Here is a 21,833-nt window from a genome sequence, read left to right as displayed (position 1 = left end):
TGAAACAAGGGTTGTTTACAAAAGAAGTTTTAAAAAAGTTGTTTCATTCAGGATGATAATTCAAAAAGTTAAAAGAAACCATTGTACTTTGTTACACTTGAAAAATGAAATGAGTTTAAGTTTGGACTGTTATATGTGATTGATGTAGAAAAAAACAGGAACAAGATGGTTCGAGAGCTTCCCCAAACTTCTTGACCATTAGTATTTCCTCAGAGAAGTCATTTGACTGATGTTCTTCCCCCATACAATTTTTGCAGATCTCTAGGATCTGAAAGATAATAACAGGACAGGGATTTATTCTTTTTCCTTTATTATGTTAACTACCCAGGCTTGGCTGCTTGCATTACAATAAAACGTACAGTATAATTTCTGGCATCTACACAAACATTTTTCCTCTTTATTGAAACTGTAAGCAGGGTAAATTGTTCTTTGCTTTCCAGTTCTTAGATTTCAATTTATCTTTAGCTAATTATTTAGGGCAGAATACAATGTGTTGTTGTTTTTCATTTGGCAGGCATATGAATTGTGGAGCAAAGATACCTGATTCAATAGGACCAATAACTTTTAGACTATCTGCCTCAAATCCTACCACTAGGAACACATTGTGATCAAAGTAATAACTCATAGAGCTTGGCATGGTACTGCAGAAAGGCAGAAACTTAGTGAGGGGCAAATGAAATGCTGCAGCTATGGGAAAAGTTGAACTGACAGTGAAGTAGGAAACAAGTAATTTAAAAATGAGTGCAACGTGAACATGATGGCAGCTTGATTTTTAAAATTTCCCTGAACTCCTCTTATTATTCTTGTTTATCTGTTTAGTTTAGAAGTGGCAATACCCACAGGTATATCAACAAATCAATAGGTGTTTTTTTTCCCCTAAGCCCCACATGTCTTTGGCCAGACTACCAACAGCAGTAGGATCTGTCTAAGATGAACGGCTTTGATGCAGCGAAGAGCAAGAAATGAAATGCAAACGTTAAAATCTCAATCTTATAACTTTGATTACATAGTGACACTATAGCTATGGTAATGATTTTTTTGTCTTAAAATCTATTTTATCTCATCTCTTACCAACTGACTTATTTGGTGTATTTTCTTCCACTTTATTTTTTTTTTATTGTCAACATTTATGTGTCTGTTTTAGGTATGACTTAAGAGCATGTGGCTGGAAGCAGGGCTGATGGTATAATTCCACATGGTTGTGAATGGTGTAGTGTTGGTAGATCCATTTGGGTTGGTCAGTACTTGCACTATACTAATTGAGTTTTGTTAATGCAAGATGGCAGTCTTGGTAATTCAGAGAAGTAATATTTTTTTTTAACCTTAATTTTTTTTTTAGTAACCTTAGAGAAGTAAGATTTTTTTTTTTTGTATGACTGATTGATTAATGCTTTTAATTTCTACCATCTTACATAGTTCTGTCACAACCAGCCAATTTCTTCTTTGATACATTGTGGTAAGCTAAATAATATCCTCAAGCCCCATATTCTAATCCCTAAAACATATTAGTGTTACCTTACATGGCAAAGGGATATTGTATATGATCTTTTTAAGGATCTTGATCTTATCCCAGGTTATCTGGGTAGGCCCAGGATAATCGCAAGGGTACTTATAAGAGGGATGCAGAAGTTTGAAGTTATGTGAGGAATAGCTAAGGTATACAGTAGTTCTTCAGAAGTTGAGTAAAGCAACTTCTTAGACAACTTGGGCTGCCATAAATTCATATCCTCATAGTGTTGAAGACTAGAATTCTCAAGATTAAGGTGTCAGCATGGTCAATTTCAGGTAGAGGTCCTTTTCTTGGCTTGCACACGGCCATGTTCCTGGCTAAGTCTTCAGATGGGGCTTCTTGCATATGGGTCTTGCCTTTGTCTCTTCCTCTTCTTGTGAAGATAAGGAAGGACCCATCATTATGACCTTGCTTAACCTACTTGTATACTAAAGATGTTATCTCTAAATACGGTCACCATTATGGGGTGGGGGGGAGGAATACATGTCAGTTCATAGCAAGCAAGGCCACAGATTATCCCCTAGAGCTTCTGGGTTGAATTCAGCCTTGCCAAGATTTTAACTTTAGATTTCTGGTCTTTAGACTTGTAAGAGAATGAATTTGTATTATAAGCAAAAACTAAGTATGTGGTTACACTGGCAAGAGGAATACATTCCTTTTCATAGTTTTTGGTAACTTTTTAAAGAGAGGATGAGTGACCTTTGGAATTCTAGCTTTTCCTAGAAACTTGAAACTCATCTATGAAACTGACCACCACAGTGAGCCTCAGGCTTGAATGTCCTCTGGTGCTCTGAGAGGCCACCAGAAGGGGAATTAGACGGTTCAGCACTTGGCAGAACTCTTTGTAGTAGAGAGTCCCTGTGGCATTCATGAACCTCACATTTACTTTTAATTTTTGGCATCTACAGATGGTTTCTCTGCCAACTTGGCAAACCTTTTTACAAAACGTGTTTCAAATATTGTATCCAGCATTTTAGTTGTTCCAAACAGGAGGGAGTCTTCAGGGTGTGGGGTCTGTCATAATGGTGAAAATGGAAGTCTGGGGAGTCTTTCATAATTATTTTTCAGAATTACTCCTCCCCCTTTAGGCAAGGTATACAAGCCTCATTACTTGAAATTTTTCTTACTGCTTCTCTGGAGCTTGGGATTTCTCAAGCCAGGATTTCTGAGTTAACCTCTTATCTGAGAAGAGAGAGAAGTTAAACACTAATCACGGCTATCATGGGCTTGTTAGAGACTTTTTTTTCTAAAGAATTCATTATCTGCTATTTATAAAATATTTCCTGGGAGGGAAGAATTTGGCAGCCATGTCTTTGCACTTGAGTATGTGGTTCTTGAAACTCACCCTGTTTATATGCTTGCATCCCAATTATCTGGTGGATTGTTCTTAAAGAAAATGCAAAATCTGGAGTAGAGACATGGATTTTACTGTCTCTGTGCCTACCCCAGAAGTTTCTTCTTCTTTGATTGTGTATAGGTTCTTAGCATATGGTTCACTTGGGGCTTCTCGAATTCCAACAGGGAAAAATGCTGGAAATGATACAAGAAAGTGAAGGAGTAGGAGGGGCAACCAATAAATCAGCTAGGTGATTTTTTTCATTCCAGGTTGACTCATCTGTATTAATAAGGAAATATTTATCTTTTCATATTTAGCATCCTTTAAAGCTCAACTATAGTACTGATAAGAACTGCATTTAAACATTCTCTTTTTTTTTCCCCATGGTAGTATTGGTTTGGTAATGGCTTTAATAGAGAGTCATTGTGGTTGAGTCACAGATAATACATTTTCTTAAAGTGCGTTTTCTCTAAGAATGTCACGACAAGCTATTAAAATGGTTGAGAAATAGAGGATGAAACCTATTAATACTTGAGTGGAGTCAGAATGTTCTTATTTTTAATATAAGTGGCAAATGCCAAATAAATGTTTGGTGTTGTTAGATTACAGAATGAGTTTAATGACAAGCTGGGACAATGTAAATGAGTACATTTTCTTGTGTGTGTGTGAGAATTGAGAATATTATCTGGAAAGTTGGGTAATTTGAATTGGGTAATTTGAATTAGAGGAAATACTATTGTTAAAATAGGTATGCCAATGAAATTTGGGGTAGAAACACATATTTGAGGTTTTTGTCTGTTTTTACCATGAGCATCAGAAAAGTGATTACATTATTAGCTTATACATTGATAAACCTTTTTGAAAAATTGTTGCTTAGCAACTATATATAACCCTCAAAAAGCACTCCATAATTATTGGCTTTTAATCTTCTATAGTACATGATAGATAATTTATATAAAAACTTGATTTTTAAAGGAACTGTTTTATGATTTAATTCCATTTAGAATCCTTTTAATTAACTAGAAAATTGGTTTTCTTAAACTACCAATTATTTACTTTGAGTCAACTTTGTCTTTTAGAAGGCTTCTCTCAACTAAGTAACACTATTTCTAGTATTCTGTAACGCGGAAGACTACTGTACTTAAATGTATCATACTCTCTGCTTGAAAGTATTTTGTTAGTCCTTTATGAGTTGAGGTGATCAAAACGGAAGGCAGTAGTCACAAAAAGGCTTTCAATAATTTTAGTGTTATTTGGTCACTATGTTTTATATCCTGTCCTCAGTATAGTTTAAATTTTATTTATCCATCTTTGAACTGCTTCTGCTCACTGGACAAATGTTTTTTGCCTGAAGCTGGTGCAGCTAATTCAGAACAATGAGTTTAATTATAGTTAAATTGTTGCTTGCATTGTGCATTATTAGGTACTTTGATACCAGGACTTGAAATTTGCCAACTTCTTGAAGACATTGCTGATTCCCACTCTCAAAACTGGGTGAGGGTGTTAAAATAGGACAGCTTATGCAAAGTCTGCTCCTTTCATGTGTGAGGTCCCCCAGGTCTCCATCCTGGAGTGATGAGGCCTGTTCTGATGGTTGTAGATGGAGGACCCTGTAGCTAGAGCATTGCATATCAGTATGTCTACTTCCATCTCATCTGTCATTTTATACTCACCAAGAGTCAGTGTGGCCATTCTAAGTGAAATTCCTAAATTCTAAAGCTGAAGATAAAAGAATAATCTTTACAGAAACATGACATGTGAAGTAAACATAATCTAACATTAGGTTTTGCTTTATCTATAATGTGAAAAGCTAGAAGACAGTGAGAAAATATCTGTACACTTGTTTCTTTGACCTTTCTATTGTGGTCCTGTCTACAGGAAAAGTAAGACCTATAGCTCAAGAATCTTATGTGCAGCTAAGTTATCATTCATCCATGAAGAAAATACATACCATTTTTGGGTATATAAGGATTCATATACCATGAATATTTATGTACTATGAATCCTTATCTAAGAAAGTACTTTGGGTTGTAATTTAATCAAATGACAATCAACTGATTTCAAGATAGCAGAAGTGAGGAAGAGAGAAGCCCCGTGAGCAATGATTCTTGCTAAGTATTTGTGGTCAAATCTAAAAGGGTGTTGGAAATGGAGATATGACATAATTACTGACATATCTGAAGAAAATATTAACATTGATATAAGGCTTTATTTAACTATTTTATGAATATTGAGGTTTTTTAGGGACAAGTGGTAGAAATCATGAGAGAAAAAAACTCAATCTTAGTTAAAAAAAAATTTTTTTTTTCCCAAGGATCAAACTCAGTGGTGCTTAACCACTTAGCTACATTTCAACCCTTTTTGAGACAGGGTCTTGCTAGTGGCTAAGAGCCTGCTAAGTTGCTGAGGCTGGCTTTGAACTTGCAATCCTCCTGCCTCAGACTCTGAAGCTGCTGGGATTACAGGTGTGTGCCACTATGCCCAACAGTAAATATTTTTAAAGTCTTTGCTATGTCCTTTTATTTAGGAACTGAGGCAGATGAGTTCACCTTGGTACATATATCCAAGTAGGAAACAATGATGTACAGAGGGAGGCAAACAAGATAATTTAAAAGAGGATAATTTAAGATTCTCTGAGGAATCTAAAATAGGATAATTCTATATTGTATGTCCTAAAATAAGATAGTTGAGAGGTAGGGAGTTGCACCTTAGAATGAATGATTGGGGAGGGTTTCTGTGAAATCCTTTGATCTTAGATTTGAATGAGAAGGAGCAAAGTTGAGGGTGCCTGGTTTGGGTGACCCTCATGTGGCTTAGAACTCCTCTTTGAATAGCAACCTTTGTACCTTTCCTGAACCAGACCGCTGCTGGGTTCAGGTAAAAGTTTGGATTCTCAGAGAGTTCATTTGTGGAGTTTTCTGATGGGTGAGCCACACGTTTGGAGTTGCAGAGCCATTTGTTGAACTCTGGAGTCCCATGGTTCCCCCCCGCCTTTAAAAAAAAAATTCATCAAGGAGGCTATATTAAAAACAACAACAAAACCAAACCCCCCCCCCCACCCAAAACTCCAGATCGACCAATTAGGCACTGGATAGAGAGAATCACTTAAACATATATACATGCATAGATAATGACTGCCTGCTATTTATGTCCAGCCATAAAAGGAGAAAAGAATATCAGGAATTATGGTTTGCAATTTCTTGCAGTAGTAACTTAATAAAGCTATTCTTTTTAAAGTTATTTATTTTCCTGATTCTTAAGAGACTAAGGATGATGACAGATGAGACAAATCTTTCCAGCATCAGACATTTGAGACCAAAGTGCATGAAGGATTCTTCTACATTCTTTGGCAGAGGACTGACATCTGCCTGCTTCTGTCTGTACCATAGGCCCAAGGGAGTAGGCTCTTCTATCTTTTTCTGCTTGCAGGATTCCTACTTTTTAGGATAATTAAAAACTCAATCTGAGTTTTTATTGAGACATTGAAGAAACATCATAATGAACTTGAGGGAAACTCAGAAGTCAGAACTAAAGTAGAACAGTGAGTGTGCATGTATGTTTTTAAATTAAAGAACACTGGAAAGTATAAATGCTGAGCACTATTTCTAAAATTCAAGAGATACTGTGAGAAAATTTTTAAAAATCTGTAAAATTTTTTAAAAATCTTTATGGGGCACATTATGGTAATTTGATACATGATACTGCATGTAATAATCAAATCAGGATAAACATTCAAATGTTAATCATTTTTATGTGTTGTGGCTCTCACACTGATCTTTTCCAGTCATTTTAAAATATGCCATTGATTTTTTTTTCAGCTCTTTCCAATGCTTCCCCATCTCTAGAGACCACTATTCCATTCTGTTGTAAAAGATTGACTTGCTACTTCCCACAAAAGAGTGAGCACATGTGGCATTTGTATTTTCTCTTTCTGGCTTATTTCACAACATAATTACCTCCAGTTCTGTGCATGTTGCTGCAAATGACAGGATTTCACTTTTTTTTTTTTAATGGCTGAATCATATTCCGTTGTTTTTCTATAGCCTTCACCCACTAATGGGCATCTTGGTTGATTCCACAGTTTAGGTGCTATGAATAAGTGCTGCAATAAACAAGAGAGCACAAGTATCTTTTTGATAGAATGATTTCATCAATTTTGTATATTATGTTAGGTTTATGTTGTTGTGACCACAAGACCTGATAGGGACAACTTAAAGGAGGAAGAAAAGTCTATTTTGGCTCCTGGTCTTTGGAGGTTCAGTCCATGTTTGGCCTGCTCTGTAGCTCTGGGTCTAAGGTGAAGCAGAACATCATGGCAGAAAGGTATGGCAGAGGGAAGCTGCTCAGTTCATGACAAACAGGGAGAAGGAAGAGCTGAGAGCAAGGAGCCACAGATGACAATCTCTAGGGGAAAGTCCCCAGTGACCTACCTACTCCAGCCATATCCTACCTGCCTACAATTACCACCCATTAGTCCATTCAAATTATTAATCAAAAGGGAGATGATAGATAACTCATTGTGGTTTTGTTTTCCTGGTAATTAGTAAGATTGAGATTTTCATATATTTATTGAACGTTGGTATGCCATATATAATATATATGTTTGGTTGTTTAAATATTGTTTAGTTTTCAGTGGATCTTTATTTAAATGTGGTGCTGAGAATCAAACCCAGTGACTCTCACATGCTAGGCAAGCACTCTATCACTGAGCCATAACCACAGTACCTTGGTCTGTCTTTTTGAGAAGTATATTTAGTTCTCCAGTGCATTTTTTAATTGGAGGTTTATTTTTTCTGTGTTCAGTTTTTGACTTCCTAACATAGTCTGGATATTAATTCCTTATGAGATGAGTAATTCACAAGTATTTTCCATTTTTATAGATTGTCTCTTAATTTTTTTGATTATTTCTTTGATTGGACAGAGGCTTTTTAGTTCAACATAATCTCATTTGTATATTTTTACTTTAGTTGCCTGTACCTTCGGGGTCCTATTTCGGAAAATCTTTGCCTATACCAGTGTCTTGAAGGTTTTCCATTTTCTTGTAATTTTATAGTTGCAGCTTTAACATGTAGGGCTTTCATTCCATTTTGAGTTGCTTATGTACGGTAAAAGGAAGCATACTCATTTCATTCTTTTACATATGTATATCCAAATTGGACAGCACAATTTATTAGTCTGTCCTTTCTTCATTGTGGGTTCCTGGTGGCTTTGTCAAAAATTAATTGGCTGGGTGAAGAGGATTAATTTCTGGGTTCACTATTCTGTTCCATCAGTCTGTCTGTTTTCATGGTACTACCATGAGTTTTTTGGTCACTGTAACTTTGTAATAAGTTTTGAAGTCAAATATTGTGATGCCTCTAGCTTTTTAGTTATTTTGTTCAGGATGACTTTGACTTTTCTGGGTTGTTGTTGGTTCCATATAATTTTAGAATTGTTTTTTCTACTTTTGTGAAGGAATTCTTGATTTTAAAAGGAATTACCTTGATCTATAGATTGCTTTGGGGAGTACTGTTGTTTTAACAATAGTAATTCTTGTCCAATTCTTCTGTCCACTGTAACTTCTTTTATCAGTGCTTGAGAATTTTCTCGTAGAGATCTTTTACTTCTTTGGTTAACTTTATTCCTAAATATGTATTTTTTGTAGCTATTGTGAACTAGATTGCTTTATTATCATCTTTCTGCAAGTTCATTAGTGAATAAAAATGCTGCTTTTTATATATCTTTTTTTTATAGCTTTCAACTTCATTGAATATATCTGTTTGAACAGCTTCTTGGTGGAGTATTTATATTTTTCTATGTATAAAAAGTCATGTGCAATATGGATTCTATAACTTTTTCTTTCCTATTTGGATGCTCTTTCTTTTTCTTGCTTAAATATACTAAATGGTGGAAGTGGACATTGTTGGCTTGTTTCTGTCTTAGAAGAAATACCTTCAGTTTTTCCCCACAACTAGTGGGTTTTTCATATACCATAACCTTTAGTAATTTGATGTATTCATTCTGTACCTACTATATTTTTGAGTTTTTATCATGAAGAAATGTTGTATTTTAGTGATTTTTTTTTTGTACCTATTGAAATGATGATACAGTTTTTCATTCTTTTGGTGTGTTGTATTATAATTGATTTTGCATATATTGAATCAGTTTTGCAACCCTGAGATGAGTCTCTCTTAATCATGGTGTACAATCTTTTTCATATGCTGTTGAATTCCATTTACTAGTATTGAGAAAAATCTATATTCATCAGGGATATTATATGTCTGCAGTTTTCTTTTTTATTGTATGTAATGTATGGTTTTGATAGAAGGGTAATGCTGGCCTTGTATAAAGTTTGACAGATACTTCATTTCAATTTTTTGGAATAGTTTGTAAGAATTGGAATTCGTTTAAAAAATGTTTCATAGAATGTAGCAGTAAAACCATCAGGTTCTGGACTTTTTTCCCCTAGATGGCAGACTTCTAGTAATGTTAACTTGCTACAAATTTTTAGACATAAATCTAATAGATGACAGGAGGACTTTTGATCAGAGAACAGATTGTATTGTAATAGCCTTCGGCACTGGTTCCCCAAACCACAATTTCTTCAGTTACAAGGTAGTGGTAGCTCAGTGTTCCTTTGAAGTATGGTTGTGCTGTACAAAAGGATCCCACAGAATATGAGAATCAAAGCTTATAGGATGGCTGGCATATAGGCTCATCCTATCCTAGGGGGGAGGCAGGGGGAGGGGGAGAGAATATTTTGAAATGTGAGCAAATGGCTATGTGTAGCAGTCTCTGAATCTTGTTGGAGCAATATACTACTTGTAAGTCCCAGAATGTGTAGAAATGTGAGACTATTGTAGAATTATCTTGCAACAAGCTGGTTATTGTTCCAAATGCTTAAGCAAAGCTACAACAAAATACTTCTGGAGGGATGTATTTTAAAACTAGACCTCAAGTAGTTCCCTGTTTGACATCATGGGATTGAGGTGAAAAGGAGAACCCCTTAGGAGAACTTTGTGTCTACAAGCTCTTCCTCAACATCTGTGTGGGGGAGAGTGGAGACAGGCTGATCCAGTCAGCCAAAGTGTTGGAAGAGCTCCGCAGGTCAGACTTGTGTTTTCCAAAGCTAGAGAGTACTGTCAGATCTCTGGTGTCAGGAGAAATGAAAGGACTCTTGTCCACTGCATTGTTTGTTTGGCCAAGGCTGAAGAAATTCTGGAGAAGGGTCTTAATGTATGTGGGTATGAATGAAAAAAATAAATTTTTAGCTACTGGCAACTTTTGTTTTGGGATCTAGGAATACTTCATCTGGGCATCAAATACTATCCAAGAATTAGTATCTATAGTCTGGATCTGTAAGTGGTGCTGGGCGGGCCAGGTTTCAGCATCACAGAGAAGTGGTTCAGGACCAGCTGCATTGGAGCCAAACAGACTCGGCAAAGAGGAGGTCATGCACTGGTTCCAGCAGAAGTTTGATGGGTCTGATGGATTCTATGATGGCAAATAAATTCCTGAATTAGTTTAAATAGCACCCCACGAACATCTGTGTGGTGGAGCACTACAGTTTATAGATATGAGAACACATATGTACATATCATGTGTATTGAGATTATATATATTACACACAGAATTCATACATATTCTGAATGTTAACTGTGCATAAAGAAATGAGAAAAGGTAAGCCTAAATTATGATCAAATAATGAGACTGTAAAAAAAAATGGAGAATTGTGATAAAGTAACTCCATAGGCTTAAAGATAAAAAATTAATTGAAACAAAAATTTAACTGGGTAGTTTGAGTAGAAATTTAGATACAGCAAAGAAAATGAACAAAAATGGTTTAAAAATGGAAAGAAGTGATGAAGTTCTATGGAGACATGTATTCAGATCATTTCTCCACTTGTTAATTGGATTATTTGTTATAACTTTTTGAGTTACTTATGTGTTTTGAATATTAATCCTGTGATAGATTGGATAGGTGGTCAGCTTTTCCACTGCTGTGACTAAAAGACCTGACCAGAATGATTGTAGAGGAGGAAAAGTTTATTTAGTGGTTCACGGTTTCAGAGTTCTCAGTCCACAGACACCTGACTCTGTTCCTCAGGGCTTAACATAAGGCTGAACATCATGGCAGAAGGGTATGGCAGAGGAAAGTAGCTCACATGATGATTCAGAAGCAGAGAGAGACTCTACTGGCCAGATACAATGTATGCCCCAAAGGAATGCTCTCAATGTCGTATCTCCTCCACCCACAACCTACTTGCCTTCAGTTACCACTTAGTTAATTTCCATCAGGGGATTAATTCACTGATAGGGTTAATGCTCTCATAACCCAATCATTTCCCCTTTAAACCTTCTTGCATTGTCTCACACATGAGCTTTTGGGGGACACCTCCCATCTAAACCATAACAGTTGGCAAATATTTTCTCCCATCCTTCAAGTTCTGCGTACTGATTATTGCCTTGGCTCTGCTGAAGCTTTTTAGTGGGATGTAATCCCATTTGTCTATTTTTGCTTATGTTTTGTGTGCTTTTGGCATCCCAATTAAAAAAAAATCCCTGCCCATTACAATGTCCTGAAGCATTTTTTGTTTTCTTCTAGGATTTTTCTACTTGGGAGAGACTGAAGAGAGTAGAGGAATAGAAAATCTAAGTGTTAAGGATTGAGAATTTTCTAAAATTCCTGAAAGATGAATGATTGGAAAAAAGCTGAGCAGCCAAAGGAAAGAAACTTCCAAAGGGAAGTTAGAGAGAGGATGTAGACTCTTTAATAACAGCACAAGCAAAGCATTTTTGAAGGCCTGAGCGGGGAGAATGTATACCCAGTAAGTGTAACTGCTCCTTAAGCACAAGGGAAAAATAAAGGCTTTGTTTTTGGGCAAATAAAATTAAAAATTTCATGCCAAATTTTAATCATCTAAAATGTGCTTGAGGAAGACATGGAATGGTTCCAGAAACAAGTAAAATACAATGCTGGGATATAAATTAGAATTAAAAGTGCAAAAAGAGAATGGGTAGAAAATTAACAAACAAAGGCTAAATATAAACAAACACCATAAAAATGTCTAATTTGTGATTTGAAAATTTAAGACTAAAATATGGGTAGAAGTAGCATTTGGGAAAGAATCCAGTGTTAAAGCTTTTAAAGGTGGTTTAATAATGTAGGAGAAGGGATAAAATATGGACTGTATATTCTTACAATGCATGTATGGTCACTGAATTAGGGAGCCTCTAAAAGAATAGAAATGACCGAAACAATGAAGAGTAGAACTCAAACCAAAAGACAGAAAGAAATGGGAAAAAAAGCAAATAATGAGCACAATATAAGATGTTCAGAAATGAGTGCAAGTATTAGTGATTCCCTTAGATGTAAATAGAGTAATTCATTTAAAGTTTTAATTAGCAGTCTGGATTAAACTCACAAAAAAGCTCTTTTGATTACAGAAGGCACAATTAAAACATCAGCATATAGAAAACTTTGTACAGAAAGATAAAGTAATAAAGAGAAAACTGATGTAGGCTATTCAAGTATCACAAAATTCAGCCTTCCTAAATTGTTGGAGGATCACACTTCATATTAAAATCCATGGGAAGCTATAACTCTAAACTTGAATATACACCTAGTAACTTCACAACAAGAAAAGCAAAAATGGACAAGAGCCCAAAGAAAATAATTTCACTATCATAGTGGAGAATAATACAAATTGTCTCTGTAATTGTTTAAGCAGACACGTCAGAATATAAAAGATTTGAACACAATTAGTGGTATTGATCTAGTAGATATATATAGAACTCTGTACAAAACAGTTGATAGAAGATACACACTTCTCAAGTACACAGGAAACATTTACATAAATTGACCATTTAGGAGGCCATTTACCATGAATATATTTCAAAAGACTCAGATTATGCGTACCACATTTTCTAACCACAGTGTAATTGAGTTAAAATGTCTAACATAAAGATAACTAAAAACTTACATGGCAGAGATGCTTATTATCCTCTAGTAGCTATCACCCTTTCTTCCTTCTAGAACCTGAGGTTTGAGTAGAAACATGGTGGTTCTGTCTGCCTTGCCACTAGGTCCGGAGAAGACCTTTTGGAGTACAAGACTTGGTGCACCTTCTTGGTGAAATGTTTTAAAGAAGAAATAGCTCTTGATTTATTTCTCCTCTTTGCCCCTGCCCAGGATATAGATATCCTATGGAGCATCAGCTCCTTTGGCAAGGGAGGGGCAGCACCCTGGGGGCTAAAGGGGTAGCAAAATAGACAGTTGATAGCTTGGAGAAGGCTCTCAGTATAGCCTGCCCACCTACCTCTGAGAGAAATATACTGCATCCTTTTCAGAGCCACTTTATTTTTGGTACTTACTAATAAAAGCTTAGCCATTGGCATCGCTAATTAAGGCTCCCACATGCATAGAAATTATAAAAAAAATTATGAAAATTATTAAAAATATCCTAAATAGTTCAGAGTCCAGGAAATCTATTTTTTTAAATTATTTTTTAGTTCTAGATGGACACAGTACTTATATCTATGTGGTACTGAGGATCGAACCCAGGATCTTGCATGTGCTAAGCAAGTGCTCTACCACTGAAACATAACCCCAGCCCCTCCAGGAAATCTTACTAGAAACTAGATTATACATAGAACTGAGGAGCAAAATATAGTATACAGAAGACATGGGTACTGCTAAAGCAGTACTTACAAATTTGTAGTCTTAAGTATTTGGATGACAAAATACTAAAATTTAATACATTAAATATTTTGTTTAGAAAAGTATGAACCAATTTTTGTACACATTAGTTTTTTATGGATATATATACACATTTCTATTTCCTCATCTCTTAAAAAAATTCACACTGATAAAGATATATCCATTTCAACCTAACTCATTTTCTCTTCCTTTCCATATTGTAATTTCATTCTCATATAATGAAAACCTTGAGACTGTTATCTTCACTGTTTTTGATCAAATCCCTGTACGTAACAAGTCTCCAATTTTTGCCACCATACTATCCTACACTTGGATGCATTCTTTATTCCATTGGAACTTGAGCACACTGTGCACGTGGCTCCTATATACATATACTACCCAACATGGCACGCAACCCCTTCACCTGTATGTTTCCCCACACTGCTTGGTTGCCAGCAAGCATCAGGCCACTGGTCATGGGTGATTCTTGTCTGCCTGAGTTCTACCTCCCTGCTCACAGCTTGTTTATAGTCTGCAATCTGTGATTGGCCACTCCCATGTGTGGATCCTCTCCTAAACCAAAGTGCTTTCACTCTCCATGTTAAGCTATTCTCGTTCCCTCTCCTGTCCCCCATATATGGTATGGATGTCCTTCTCAGCTTGCTGGCTCTCACTTTGTCATGCCTCTCCACAAGCATCATTTCATGACCACATGAGAGCTTGGACACCCCTGCTGGGCGACCACCCAGCCTACAGCCTCACTTGACTCACTCTGATACCTTTTGCTGGATCTGTTCTCTATATGCCTTTCTCAACCTGCTGAAACTCTGGCAGACAGATGATAGCCTCCTTCTAGCCACCAGGGATATTTTCCTTGTTTCCTTTTACTTAATGACTTTAATACTGAATGTTCAGGATTGTTTGAGAAGAAAAGGGAAAGAAACGGATTAAAAAAAAGAGATGTAAGCCCAATTCTTCCCACCCCGACTTTCAGGCCTGAATAAACTCTTAGCAAATACTGACAATTGTATTGAAAAAACAGGAATACTGCAGGCCAATTCATCATAAACATAGATGCAAAAATCCTAAATGAAATATTAGAACTCAAATAGAGATTTTAATATGACATAAATAGATTAGGACCATGTTGAATTTATTTCAGAAATTTAATGTTATGTGATGTTAGAAATGGAATCAATGTTATACATCATGTTCAAAGAAAAAATGGTAAAAAAACCCCATGGAATCCTAGTAGGTGCAGTAATAATATTTAAAGTAGTTAAGTATCTTTTCTCACAGCAAAAGTTCAAGAAACTAGGAATAAAAGCAAACTTTCTATACCTAATAAGAGTACTTACGAGAATCTTGAATCTCATAAGTACAAGCATGATACTTGAAGTATAGTGTTGAACATTTTCTTTTCTGAAATCAAGAAAAAGGCCAGAATGTTCACATCTGTACACTATTCCATCATCTATGGGTGGTATTAATTGATGACCTACACAAGACAAGTCAAAAAGGAAGGCAAGGGCCAGAACATGTTTTCTCAATTTCTGATTTCTACAACATATCTTTATCATTATCACTTAAGGATTTGAGGTAGCTTATATACTTTAACAACAGGAAGGTATGAGAAAGTAAAGGTAAATTCTTAGTCTGGGCTGGCTTTAGTGACCAGTTTGACGAGACTATGGCATAAGTGATGGACTAAGGCTTTTGAGAAGAGGTCAGATGAAATCTTAAGTTACCTGGATCTCTTGGAACACCATCTTTGGGAGCCCTAAAGACAAACAAGTTCTTATATATATATTTTTTAAAGAGAGACAGAGAGAGAGACAGAGAGAGAGAGAGAGAGAGAGAGAGAGAGAGAGAGGGAGAGAGAGAGAGAGAGAGAGAGAGAGAGAGAGAGGGAGAGAGAGAGAGAGAGAGAATTTTCAATATTTATTTATTTTTTTTAGTTTTCGGCGGACACAACATCTCTGTTTGTGTGTGGTGCTGAGGATCGAACCTGTCAGGCGAGCGTGCTACCGCTTGAGCCACATCCCCAGCCTAAGTTCTTATATTGAAGTTTCCTGAGATCTTAAGTATTAGAGAGGACATGAGTAGATGGTCAAGTCTTGTCACTCTTCACATCAAAGCCAGATACACATTTGGGTCAGGCCACTTAAACCCTCCTGATCATCCCATCTCCCAGCTGGATCCTATCGAGTAGTTGGTATCAATTCCACATGGAATAAAGAATTGCTGAGCTGAATGCTGCCTGAATTGTTAATCCACAGAACAGAGATTTAAATAAAAATTTGTTTAAAACCACTTTGTTTTAAAATTTGCTTTACAACAAGATAACCAGAATATAAGTGTAACAGAAGTACAAAAACTAGAGCTTTAAAATAGAAATAAATATTTTTCCTTTACATTTATTTATTGCCTTTAAAATTTATTTCCCCCCTTATTTATTTCTGTGGATTACTATGTTTTTAAAATTTCATTCAGAGCTGGACTAAAATTTTGGGTCACAATAGTAGACTTACAATAATTATTGGAGAAAGATGAAGTATGTGCTTCTTTTGAAATACTCCTGCCCCCAAACCTTCAACACAATTGTTTAATAATATTTTATTAAACCCACTCAGTATTCATTTTCTGAAATAGAGAAAGAGACATAAGCTTGATAGTAATTTCTTAGGTTAGAAATGATTTAAATTCGTTCATCTGTAGGATTTCTAAAGCTGTGCTTGTTGAGATAAATGTATTTCTAATCATGTGCATTCAGACAGATGTGTTGACCTTTGTCAGATGATTTAGCTGAGCACATTATTTAAAATTTCCCTTAAAATATGGGGGGTCCAACTCAAGAAGGAATGCATGATAAGTTTTGGTGTTTGTGGAAGCAAACAATGTTTATAATTTTTTAAAAACCCTTTAGTGGAAACAAAAAAATGACTTCCTATGACAATTCTGAGTTAATGGAGTCAAGCTGGGTTTTAATTATAAGTGAATTTGAGATGGACAGATGCTTAGACATTTCGTATAATACAGCTTGGCATAGCTCAGAGTGTCCTTGTCTGAAAGTCCAGGCACTTGGGCCCTAGTACTCTCCTCTTGTAGTTTGACTAGGAAAATTCTTTTGCCCTTTGGGGCCTCAGTTTCCTCATTTATCAAATGAGGAGGTTGTTGAGCTTCAATAAAATGTGAGACCTGCAAGGAAGCTGAGAAATCATCTAGTTTTGACTTATTTTGTAGATAAAGAAATACACATACCATCACCCATACATAACATTTATTGATGAAACAGACACTTTGAGAGTTAAATGGGGCTCTAAAATAATTGAAAATCGAGGGGAAAAGACTGTTATATGAAACTCTAGTGTAGTTCAACTCAAAACCATTGTCAAAACCAAGAATTATTCAAACCAGAATACATACGTGGGTACATAAATAAAACTTCATATTGATAATCTAAGTTTCATGAGCAACTGATTCTTGGTATACAGTTTATCAGTTTTTTAGATAAATGGCTTTTTTTTTCTCAATTGACTTTAAAAAGTTTTCTTAAAATTGTAATACCATATGAAGTTACACTTTATGGTTAATAAGTCATAGAACATTTACAACTTTAGTTAACTTTTATCTGTAGATCTTACTCTTATACAAATTTTCTCTATAGGTGTTTATATCAGTATCAGTTCAACTAATGTAGATATTTTGAAAAATATTTCATATTAACATAACTATTTTAGCCAAAATATTTACTGTTTTGCAAATATTTCATAAGATGAAACTCATTTAAAAAGTCCCTATTTTTTCCATATTAAATGTTGTAAAGTTGTAAATCTAATTTCTTTCCACAGTTGCATAAATACAAAATTTAAAAGTAAGATGTTGTTTTGGTTTTGATGCGAGACATCCCCCAAAATCTCATGTGAGACGATGCAAAAAGTTTCATAGGAGAAATGATAGGATCATAAGAGCCTTAATCCAATCAGTAAATTAATCCCCCCCACCATGGGATTAACTGAGTGGTAACTGAAGGCAGGTAGGATGTGGCTGGAGGAGGTGGATCCCTGAGGGTGTGTGGCTTTAGGGTATAAATTTTGTAGCTGGCAAGTGAAGTGTCTGCTTCCCTCTGGCACATTTTTCTGCCTTGTTGTTCAGCCTCACCTTGAGTTCTGAGGAATGGAGCCTGCTGTCTATGAATTGAGACCTCTGGAACCAGGAGCCCTCAAATAAAATTTTCTTCCTCTAAAATTGTTCTTGTTGTGATTTTAGTTGCAGCAGCAAAAATGTTAGTCAAAACAGAAGTCCATCAAAAGACTCCTCCAAGGTAAAACTTATAAATTTTCTTAGTTATGTACACTCTTTGAGATTTCATATAATTTTCCAGTCCTTTATTTCACTGGGCCAATTTAAATTCTCCATAACATTTAAAAGAAATAATTGCAGTTAATGAAAACTTCAAAAGCTGAAGTTTCTTAACGTTGATGCTTTGAATGATTTCCAGCTAATTTTAAAGAAAACCAAAATTTAGATCACTGATTCATATAAAAATTGAATACCATTGTCAGATACTTGATATACAAAGCAGTTCTCCACTGATGCAGTAATTACTAATTGGCTTGATGATAGTCAGCAAAGGTTTGCAAGTGCTGAAAGATATTTTTGTATTAAAAATCAGCTTCACACAAATCACAATAGCCAAGATGTGGGATTAACCCAGATGCCCACCAATGAAAGGATGACAAAGAAAATGGTATGTATGCACAGTGGAATATTATCCAGCCATAAAAAAATGACATTCCATCATTTGCAGGAAATTGGACAGTGCTGAGAACATTGTTAGTGAAATGTCAGACATAGAAGAAGAAGATCTGCTGTGTTCTCATAGGTACAAGGTGAAAAGAGTGTATCTGAATGTAGGATAGGTATTCCTAGAGGCTGGGGAAGGAAAGAGGAGGTGGCAGATGATCAGAACTAAAACATGGGACGGGGTGCCAGGTTCTGTGTTCTTTAGGACACCAGATGACTAGTCTCCAAACCTTGCGTATCTTATGAATAACAGAAGAGGAGCTCCAAGCAGGAAGTAAGGAGAGGGAAGCGTTAATGACCCCGACTTGATCAGAACACATGGTGTGGTGTGTCAGAACTGCCCATTGCAAATGCACAGTTATTATCTTAAAAAAGGAATTTAAGGAGATGCTTAAAAAAAATCAGCTTCACTAAAAACAGGTTGTGATTCAGATATTCTACCTGAGGAGTGAGCAAACTTTTTCTGCAGAGCCACATAATAAAATAGTAAATAGTTTAGGTTTTCTGTGCCATGTGGTGTCCATTTTCAGGTTATCAACTTTGCCACTGTAGTATGATAGTAGCCAGAGATGGTGGAAGCCAGACAGATGTGGCAGTTTCATAGGCCACAAAAAATAGAGCACCAATGGCTGGCTAGGTTAGAGCAACAGAAGTTGATAATCATTTTGGAAATTTAAAAGTTCTAAATTGGGTCTTGGCAAGGTGAATTCCTTTTGGAATTTCTGAGGAAAGATCTGATTAGTAACTGTCTCCTAGTTTTTGGTGATTGCTGGCCATCTCTGGCATTCCCAACTCATGGCAGCCTAATTCCAATCTCTGACTGTCTTGTCACATTATCCTTTGTGCCTGTCTCTGCATCTCCTTGTATGTGTCCAAATTTCCCTCCTTTTAGAAGGATACCAGTTATTAGACTAGGGCCCATCCTAATCTAATCTGACTTCATTTAAACTTGATTCCATCTGCAGAGACCTGTGATGATACTGTTATTAACTGACATGATTGAATGGTTGGCAAAGGTGTGCCACTAATGGAGCACGTTTTTATTTTGCACAAGAATACTTGTAAATAAAAAGAGCCAATTAACTTATAGGGTAGCATTTGATCTAAATGAAAAATCAGGCTGCACTGAATGCTGTGTAAATCCCTCTGTTACTAAAGGCATTGAATCATCGTCTTTGGGGGCACAGCCTTACTAAAATACTTACTAGCTCTTGAAGTTGATGCTGTTTCTTTTACTGACTTAAGTCTTATCCTATGATTGGTGATACTACTATGACCCTTGTGGGAGATATTAACTGCCAATATTTTGTGAAATTTTTACCTTATCATTAATGTTCTTGTGAAGTGGATATTTAATACTAATTTTTCATTAGCCATGTACTGGAGTGTTTTAATTTATTGACTCTAAAATGTTTTTTTCTAAAAAAAGAAAGATGCTATTGAACCAAAAGTGTTTACCTTATCCAATAAGTGAGAAAGCTACCTTAACAGGAGTTTTGAGACTACTTTTTCTGTGTGTTATAGTAGGGCTACTTAACTTATATTTCTTGAACATTTTTAAGGCATTTCTGGCCTGTAGTATCTCCACCAATTGGCATCCTCCCCTCCTGTATAACACACACTGACTGTGGCACAAGCTGCATCTCACTTGGACAGTGCAGGTGGTTGTTGGGCAACTATGTTAAATGATTTCTGCTCTCACCAGTGATAACTAGATGAGGTCATGTTGCTATCTCTGGCAATCATGTTTTGTTTCATTATCAAGTGTCCGACATGCAATCTTGGAAATGGAGAGACTAGTTACAATGCTTCTAAAAATGGCCAAGAAAAGAGATGATCTCTGTTTATCTTTCAGGTTTTATAAAGTTGCATGTTAAAGTGAGAACACTGTTCATTGTACTTTGTCCATGCTCTCAGAAGTGACTTTTCCACTGTGTATGTGCCCCTTTGGTATTGTCTCAAACATATTTAGGCTTAGTTTAATGCAACTTTTCAAAAAGTTTACTTAAAAAATCCTGAAATAAATGCTGAACTCCCAGGATGGAGGAAAATGGGCATCAATTGCAGCTGTCATGGGTAACTGAGACTTATAGGCATCCTTATTATGCTATCATATAGGAGAATTTTAAATTTTTGAGCATATCAGAGGTCATTTATTTTTATAAAAATGTACTTTGGCTTCACTTCTGTGTATAGTTTTCTCTTGTGTGTTATTTAATTTTCCCTAAATTAATTTGCCTAAATAAATTTCCCTAATTTTTAACTCCCTTGGAATACATTTAGTTTAAAGCGGGTTAAAGAAGAAGTTTTCTTCTGGAGAGTAGAGCTTACTTAGTCTCTAGAGAAATGTAAAGGGTCTATTCCTGAGCTAGTGGGCCTCAAATTTTTATTTGAATAAGAACCACTAAGGGTGCTTATTAAAACTATAAATTCTGTTCTTTACTGGTGTCAGAATTAAAAGTTCAGTTATGTTTTAGGCATTTTAAAGGCTATTGACTAACTTGTTTATATTTTCAAAATGCTTTTATTCCATGTAACAAATACTGAGTTTCTATTATCAAGTTAATAAGTTGATAGTAGGTTAAACCATTAAGTTTCAAGTTTTCACTTTGGTGAATATTTCAATGAAATTGACATAGGTGCATTAAAATAGGTTCTAAACCATCACCTAGATCTTTTGTTTTATTAATTTTTAGTAACATTATGTTTTAGTTAGTTATTATATAATAACTTATATGTTATATAATAATTATGTTCTTACTATATATTATACATTATATTTAAAGTTTTCCATGTCTGAGACAACGGCACAAAATGTTTTAAAAGTTCCTGACTCAGTGAGGCAGGTATCTCAGATTAACAATAAACAGTAAGTGTTGCATGTGTTACTAGAAGGGAAGAACTATAGGAAAACAACCTTACTTTAATATCTAGTAACCTGGGGCAGGGTGAAGTATAGAGTTTGTTTTAAAAACTTGTTTTAAGTGCTGGGATGTGATTAAGGGAAGGCCTTGTGGATGCCACAATGAAGATAGTCAGAAATAATGTTAAAATATTTATGATGACAGTCTTTCATATTTTTATTTTAAATGGATATTTCCAAATATCAGAAAAATCTTTTCATAATAAAAGTTTATTCTTAAATGTAATTTGGTAGTCCTCTAGAAAAGATTTCATAATATTTTATAGCAATTGCCTAATGAAAACAAGCTTAGTTAGTAACATGTCAATTATTCAGTAAATTGGAAAGCAAATTTTTTATGAAACAGGTCTTTTATCAATTTAGCATTCTGTTTCACAAAAATTCATTTTCATAGGTCTTTTAACAATTTAGCATTCTATAAAAATGAATTTCATCTCAATGGGGATTTTATTAAAATGGATACTAGCTTACTTCCGGTAAACTATAACTTGGAAATGTGCTATGCCTTGGTTTAAATATTGAATTATTCCTTACAAAATGGATATACCTTAGGCCACTTGTATTGTTTTGAAAAATCCAT

General features: G+C 35.4%; 1 pseudogene; it reads left to right on the top strand.

The window, feature by feature from the left end:
- Positions 1 to 10,335, top strand: part of LOC143412124 (large ribosomal subunit protein uL5-like) — a 50,148-nt pseudogene extending 39,813 nt beyond the window's left edge.
- Positions 10,336 to 21,833: the final 11,498 nt, after the last annotated feature.

Source organism: Callospermophilus lateralis, chromosome 13 (genome assembly GCF_048772815.1).
Source record: "Callospermophilus lateralis isolate mCalLat2 chromosome 13, mCalLat2.hap1, whole genome shotgun sequence".
In the NCBI taxonomy this organism is placed as follows: Eukaryota; Metazoa; Chordata; class Mammalia; order Rodentia; family Sciuridae; genus Callospermophilus; species Callospermophilus lateralis.
This window is presented reverse-complemented; position numbering and strand designations above follow the sequence as displayed.